The sequence below is a fragment of the Camelus dromedarius genome, chromosome 6, assembly GCF_036321535.1.
Source record: "Camelus dromedarius isolate mCamDro1 chromosome 6, mCamDro1.pat, whole genome shotgun sequence".
Taxonomy (NCBI): Eukaryota; Metazoa; Chordata; class Mammalia; order Artiodactyla; family Camelidae; genus Camelus; species Camelus dromedarius.
In genome coordinates this window covers 3,255,219-3,263,077 of record NC_087441.1, presented here as the reverse complement: position 1 = coordinate 3,263,077, position 7,859 = coordinate 3,255,219, and positions in this window count along the sequence as shown.

Below are 7,859 nucleotides of genomic sequence, written 5' to 3'. Positions count from 1 at the left end.
GGTTTGTAATTGGGTGTATTTGAAGTTAACCTGGAAAAAGATAACAAAAGTGTTTACTGGGCCTCTCTCTGCCACGTTCACAGTATTTAGGCATCTGAGCATAACTAGAAACGCTGGCAGGGAACTGCCCACAAGGATAGCTAAGCACTGATCCAGGAAAGAAAAGGATCCCTTCCCACCCTTGGTTAATTATTAATCAGGATCCCACATGTGGCCGTCCAGGCTTTTATACGACCAGCTATTGGAGATGGGATGATGAGCCTTCTGCCCATAACTGCTTAGTGATTCAGCTAAACTGCTGCTTATTTTACACAGAACATTCCTTCATTTCTACTCTGCACCAGCGGGCAGGCAGGTGACAGAGGTGCTCCCCTCTCCCTCCACAGGCGGGCTGAGGGGACAGGGCTCCGTGACTATGGTCAAGACAGGACAGCCGGGGAGGTGTGGCCCCGGGCAGGAGGTCTCCCCAGGGTTTAGCCAGTGCCACCCTCACCCTGCTCGTTGGCACAAGAACGGTTTTTGTTCATTATACCTGGAAACGCAGTCTTAGTTCGGATCAGAAAGAAAACAATGCATTTGTTCCCAAGACCCAAGTTCCTCCCAAGTCAATACTTACGGACACGTGTGCAGTAAATTAATCCACCCCTTACACACTAAAATCAGGAAGTCGATGGCCAAATCAATATCAAGAATTAAACGTCCACCTGCGGCTCTCCGATTGCTAAATAGTTCAACAAAGTGTTTGAGGCAGAAACATATTTAAGTGTTACGTTTTGAGCGCAGTGAATTGATCTGCCCAAACTACACGGCTCTTCCTGAAGATCAGACCTCTGCGTGGGACCCACAGAGAACCGCTCCCCCGCGAACTGCGTCTGCAGGTGTTTCCATTAACGCCGTGCTGTTCTGCTGTTCAGCTCTAGGTGGCGCTGGAGCACACCTTAACCCTCTCTCATCCCAGCTCCTCCTTTTGTCCGCGCATCCCTGCATCCTAGCCGCGTCCAGAAAGAAAAGGAAGGATCGCCTGCTCCTGTCACTTTGCCAAGACTGCAGAAAGGCACGATTTATTCCCTGAAGATGCTGAGTGGAGAGGAGACCGACAGTTTAGGGGTAAGATGCCGTGAGGTGAGCCGCCCGGAAACAGGACGACAGCGGCGCAGGGGAGGGGGTGGGTCGGCGGACCCCACGCTGAAGCGCCCCCGCTGCGTGAGCCCACGGTTGGTCAGAATAGCTAGTGGGTTGGAAAGGTCATGGTCAAAAATAAACATTTTCAGTTACCGCTTTTCCAGCTATTAGAATTTGTTGTGCAAAAGTGGACAAAGTTGAAAGACTTTTCAAGTATCTTCGTGCCTTTTCAGCTCTGGAGGCGTGAAACAGAGATGCGTTTAGGGAACTTCAGGTGGATGGAAATTACTTACCAGTCTGGGGGTAAGACCTGGAACTCGGAGATGCCGAGAGCCCGGGTGCGCAGGGTGGGCAGGCGGGAGTCTCGGTTCGGTCCTGCAGACAGCCAGGAGCTGTTGGAAGACGTTACAAGAGAGAGAGACACACATTTCCATCCGAGAAGGATAACTGTGCTCCTGGTATTGGAGACAGTGGACAGGGCAGTGGTGACTGTCAAGAGCGGCGTCTCCGGATCTACCCACCGCAACGACGGCCGTCTGTAACTCCGCTCCAGTTCGCAGCCCCTCCTGACGCAGCGGAAGCAGAGTCCCCGTCCATTAATGGTCAAAGGCCACGGTCGTGTGCTGCCTTGCCCGCTGACGTTTTCGGGGTCCGCGCCCCACTGGGGAGTCGCCCTCCATCCCTCTGTGCCCCCCTGTCCTCCCGCTTTCCCTCCCTCCATCTGATGGAACATTTCCATCAGGAAACAAACCTGCTGTCATTTTCCCAATCGTAGAAAAATATAAAAGCAGCCTTTGCTGTGACCCCACATCTCTCTGAGGCACAGGCACCCGCTCCGCACGTGCCTGACGCGCAGGTTGTCGTCAGGGAGCATCGCAGGGACAGCGCCCGGGCCCGCGGACCGCGCGGGAAGCGGCGGCGGCGGAGCGCGGCCTCAGCGGGGCCCCTGCGACGTGGGTCCGGGCGCAGCTGCCGCCACCACCCTCAGACCGCGCCACGCGGAGCCCTGACTTGGCCCTAACGGCGCTTTTTCCGCAGTGTCCCTTTATGTTTAAACGGTGTTTGAGGGCCAAGTAACTGCAAGACCCAACATGGTTGGAACATGGATGAAGAAAATGGTGCAGAGAGAACCCACCATCCCCAGGAGACACTTCACAGCCGCCCCCACCTCCTCCTCACGTGGCCTCTTCCTCTTCTGGAAAGTAAAATAAACCTTCATTACTTTCCCTTTGTACATAAAATGGCATTTCTTTACTTTCAAACCGTTGTTTACTACTTGTCTAAAATTGTTTCCAATGTTTCATTAAAATGTTTTTTCAACTGTGCAAATTGCTGTCTTGGTTCAGGATGGAGGAAGCTATGATTCCTCAGTAAAAATAATGAAAATAATTTTGATGTAACAGCTTTTAACCCAACACTGGTTTCCCAGAACTGAAGGCGTCAAGTGAGGGACAGTGGGCAGTGAAAACCTGGCACAACGGCCCCGGAGTCTCAAGGTGCTCTCATCAAAGACAAACCACGCCCCGTTTCACACGTCCCTCGGGCGGGTCTGCGCACAGACAGGGAGACACACGCGCGACGTCTCTGTGCTTTCTTTTCTGGGGCTGATAGCACACTGCCCACTTGTTCTCCCACCTGGGTTTCTCCTCATAAACACGCCATCTGGGTTTACTCTGTGATCCAGCAATCCCACTCCTGGGCGTATATCCAGAGGAAACTGTAATTCCAAAAGACACATGCACCACAATGTTCATAGCAGCAGTATTTACAACAGCCAAGACATGGAAACAACCTAAACGTCCATCAACAGATGACTGGAGAAGGAAGCTGCGGTGTATTTATACAATGGAACACTACTCAGCCATAAAAAGAATGAAATAATGCCATTTGCAGCAACGTGAATGGACCTGGAGATTGTCATTCTAAGTGAAGTAAGTCAGAGAAAGACAAATTGTGTATTCACAATTTGGTGGTTTATGGTGTGTTCACAGAGTTGTGCAGGCAGCCCCACTGTCCATTTTGAAGACCGTTTTTTGTTGTTGTTATCACAGAAGCCCCTCCACACTAGCAGTCACTCTCCATCCTCATCTCCCCCAGCCCCTGGCAACCACTAATCTGTTTTTCTGTGTCTATGAATTTGCCTGCTCTGAACATTTTATATAAATGAAGTCATACTATATGTGGTCTTTTATGACTGGCTTCTTTCACTTAACGTAATGTTCTCAAGGTCTCATCCGTGTGGTAGGTAGTCTGTGTTCCTGCCTCATTCCTTTTCACGACTGAGTAATATTCCACTGACGGTATGGACCACCTTTGGGTATCCACTCATCAGTTGAGAGACATGTGGTTTGTCTCCACTTTCTGAATATTATGGGCCATGCTGCTGTGAACACTTGTGTGCAAGGTATTGTGTGAATGTGTTTTTATTTTGAACATGGAACCAGGGGAGGAACAGCTGGGTTATGTGGAAACTCAAAGTTAAACTGTTATCCAAAGTGATGGCACTAATTCACAATCCCAAAAACAACATGTTGTAGCAGCAATTTCTCCACATCTTTGCCAAAAACTTGTTACCTGTCTCTTTTGTTTTAGCCATTGCAGTGATACGACTTGGTGTGCTGTTTGGGGTGTGGTTTGTGTTTCCCTAATGTCGAATGATGTTGAACACCTTTTCACATGCTCATTGGCCATTTGTGTATCTTCTTTGGAGAAATGTCTCTTCCATTCCTCTGTCTGTTTTTACATTGGATGGTCATCTTATTGTTTAGTTGTAAGGGGTTTTATCTATTTTTTTGGTCACTGATAGTTTTTGTGTCACATCTAAGAAATCATTACCTACCCCAAGGTCACTTTGATCTGGGACCTGCTAACATGCTGTCTCATTAGAGATGTCCACCTCTGTCTATCTCTTTGTCCCTTACCTCCTGCCCTGTTTCTCTTCATCCAGGTGTCCCCATCTGACAAGCGATGTACGTACTGGCTTGCTTTTCACCCCCTGTCTTTCCATACTTGACTATGCACTCCTTGAAAGCGGTATTTCTCCTGCTTTCATTTATGGCCGGATGCCTGGGGTCTGGAGCAGAGCCAGACCTGAGGAAACAACTCACCACAGCGAGGAAATGACCGCAAACTGGCCGAGCGCCCTGGCAGCAGCACCACTGGCCAGACCCTCTGGAGCAGGGTTGCCGGCAGCTGGAATTTGCAGAGCATCTTGGAGGAAGGCAGAAGAGCCCAACCAAAGCAGAAGGCAACGCAAATATAGACAGCAGATACCTAAGGGGGACTCGGTGAGCTGGAGAACTTTTTATGGATAACGGTCAGTGCCTGGACAGAAGGCAGCATCGTCCGAGTGTGACGGTGATGTTCTGTGTCAGTGACAGCGCTGCGGGCGCCAGGTGCTTGGCTGAACAGACAGCAGGCTCAGTGCGTGTGGGAGGGGCTGTCTCGATGAGATTCACACCTGTGAATCAGCAGAGTCAAGGGCTTAGCAAATAGGTGTTTTGACGCATGGCTCCTTTAGTTCATGCAAGGTTGAGCAGGTAAACGTTATTCTCTGGGCGTGTTAATGTCATAATGTATGTTAGAGTGTTTGACTCTTTTTCTAATGACAGAGCATTTACCATGCTGTAAGAATCTCACTCTGAGCGAGAGTTCTCCCTAGTTAATAACACAGACATCAAAGAGGCCGACGCTATCCGAATACATCCAATTAGCAAATATACATTTGGAAGTTGATGTTCAAATAAATGCCTGGTCTTAGGTTCCAGTCACTTTTCTTTCTCCCCTCAACACCAATCAAGGGAAACCCTAACCTGTTGTGCGTGGGCAGGGGGCTTCCTTTGTATTCTACGGGGTCAGGTGGGGGTGGCGGGTGTGTGTGTGTGTGTGTGTGTGTGTGTGTGTGTGTGTGTAGGAGAGGCGGAGACCCAGCCGGAACAAGCTTCTGTCGGTTTCTGTTCCATCATCTGGGACCCCTCTCGTGAGAACAGCATCAGCCGTGTACGATTTGGAAGATTTAAACAATGCTCTCGTTCAGCAGGTGTAGTTAAGTGTGTAGTTTCACCTTCATGGCCCCCGGAACTCTACCTCTGAAGACAGTCGTCACAGGAAGGAGCGAGGGCACAGGGAGTCAGGGCAAAGGGGCCGAAGGCGCCCGGGAGAGGAGCCGTCAGACCCCACCTGTGCCGACCCCCGTCCTGCCTGCAGCCCCAGCTGCCCGCCCTCCCCCCTCACGCGCCAGCAGCCCAGGCGCCCTTGCTGGGGAAATGTCTGTTTGCTAAGTGTCGCTTCTTTAGGGCTCCTTTTGCATCAGGAAACAGATGTGACGGGGAAGTGGTCCTCTCCTCACAGCTCTTGCTGACAGTTAAGGCTGATGGAAAACTGAAGATAAGGATTCAAATTTGGACCAGATGCACCCAACTGCCCCCCAGTTACCAAAGAAGTTTCTGGATCTATTAGCTCATGAAATTTATTTTTAACTCAGTGAACATTTTATCCAGTCGCACAGGAAATGAATATTTAATAAAAAATCCTGTCTACAGCAGGTGCTGGGCTGGGAATTCGGAGAGCGTTCATGAGTGAGGGTTTGGGGTGCAAAATTCCATTTTAAGGTCTCTCTACCCGTTCGTCTAGCTAAGAAGGCCACGGACGCCCGTCTTGAACAATCTAACAGATCCGCACTGCAGTAAACATTTATTGACTCCCACGTGCACCTCTGATACCTTTGCGGTCGGGGAGGGTCCCGGGATACAATTCGCCTTCAGCGCTCTGGCCCCCAGGATCTGTCGCTTGCCTGCCCACAGTATCGGCGAGCAGAGACAGCCCAATAATAGTTTCTTTTAGCAGTGCTTTGAAGATGAAGCCCTGGGGATACTCATCACAGTTTATTAAAGATTATGTGAAGGCCGGCCTAGAACGTCTTCTTCACCAGCAGAAAGCATCCCCACACTTACCCGTGAACAGGCCTGCCCGGGGGGCCCTTCCCGCCCTCAGCCGCGGGCACGTGGCCCGTTCCTGGGACCCTGCCGGCAGGGGGGCTGTTTCAGGGTTCTGAGCTGTGTTATCTGAAGCAGACTTTCTAAAAGACCACACTTGCCCCAGGTAGTCTTTCAACCTTTCAAATTATACAATGGCGTGAATAAATCACCTTCTAAAACTTAACATTTTATGTCATCTCATCTTCTCTGCTAGAAAATGGCTGCAGCAAACACATTGCATGGCCCCGATGTGAACTTGGGGTCTCGTGTGCAAACAAGGCCTGGAGCGTCTGTACATGAACTCTTACAAATCCGCTGTCCCTCCTTCCCGCACGAAATCTCTTCCCTTCCCCACAGATGAGAACAAATGATAAGCGTGAAAGGTGGTATTTTAAAAACTCTGTATTCAGTTACTCACACCAAAGGACAGCCTTTAAAATTATGAGCATCTCTAAATAGATTTCATGTATCATACATATATATATACTTTCAACGTATAGTTACATATCGACAAAAGGTTCCTTGCCGCTCTAAGCATGTACATAAAACAAAGACTGTGCAGTGTATCACCCACATGTGTATACAGACTGGCTGGATTCTGAATTTATTTACAACTTGCCTGGGTTATGATAAGTGATTACTGTTGTATTATACAAACGTAACGGTAAAGGTTTCTTTTAAATACAAAGACCACAAAAGAATACATGAAAAAATTACACACATGTACAATATTTATAATTTATAAATGCAAAGTTAAGACCCCTTTAAGTTATTGCACTTGTGCATTTTACAAAGTTTTTATATGTCATACCTGTAAAATATTTTTAAACTGATCGCGCATGAACTGTAATGAAGCTGGGTATCGTTAAACTTGAAATTCTTTCTCCTTCCAAGACAAAACCCATGAAAACTTTGGATACGGATCCAGGGACTCCACAAATCGGCTGCGGGTGAACCTTGTACTTCTGCCAGCTCGCCACCGTCTCTCACTGCGGCAGCTTCTGGGCAGTGAGGAGACGGTCACCAGCAAGCCCCCAGCCGCCTCAGCTAGGAGGGGTGGAGGCTCTCTCTCGTTCACGTGGACTCGTAAAATAAAGTCACCTTTTCTTCTCAGAAAGACTCAAGATGCTGCATTTCTACAAATTTTGGTAACTGTTTCACAGTGTTTGGGGCACACACTTTTTTTTTTTGCAAACCGGTCACTGGCTGGGTCTGGTGAGTGGGTAGGGACTTTGCACAGAAACCTTCTACAGTGCAATCTGCTCTACACTCAGTGTGTGCACGAGATGAACAGGGAGCAGATACACCATGCAGCAGACCGTACGGAAAACAGTCTTCCCATCCGTCACTCCCCGAGGCTGTCTGAGACCCGGCGCAGGACCGGTGACTAAAGGAAGAAAGAAAAGTTGCAGCGCAGGTGACCTGATGATATTCTGGTGGCCGAGAGGACCTGATAACACACTTTTAAAACTTAACTTGCAATAGGAATAAAACTTTCCATTTAAACTTCAGCAAATGTACAGTTCCTGAAAAATATTAGTTGAAACTTGATGGGTGTAAACCGACGTCTCTACTCGGCAAGCTTGATTCGGCTGTGAGCTTCCGCCTGGGTCCTTGGGTGACACAGATCTGCACCCAGCAGACACTCTGGGAGCGTCATGTCTGCAGGGAGGAAGCAGCGCTGGCGCCCACTGCTGGCTGGAGGAAGAAGCAGCTTGGGTTTGGGTGAAGGTAGCAATGCTGCTTTGGATTTCAAACGTG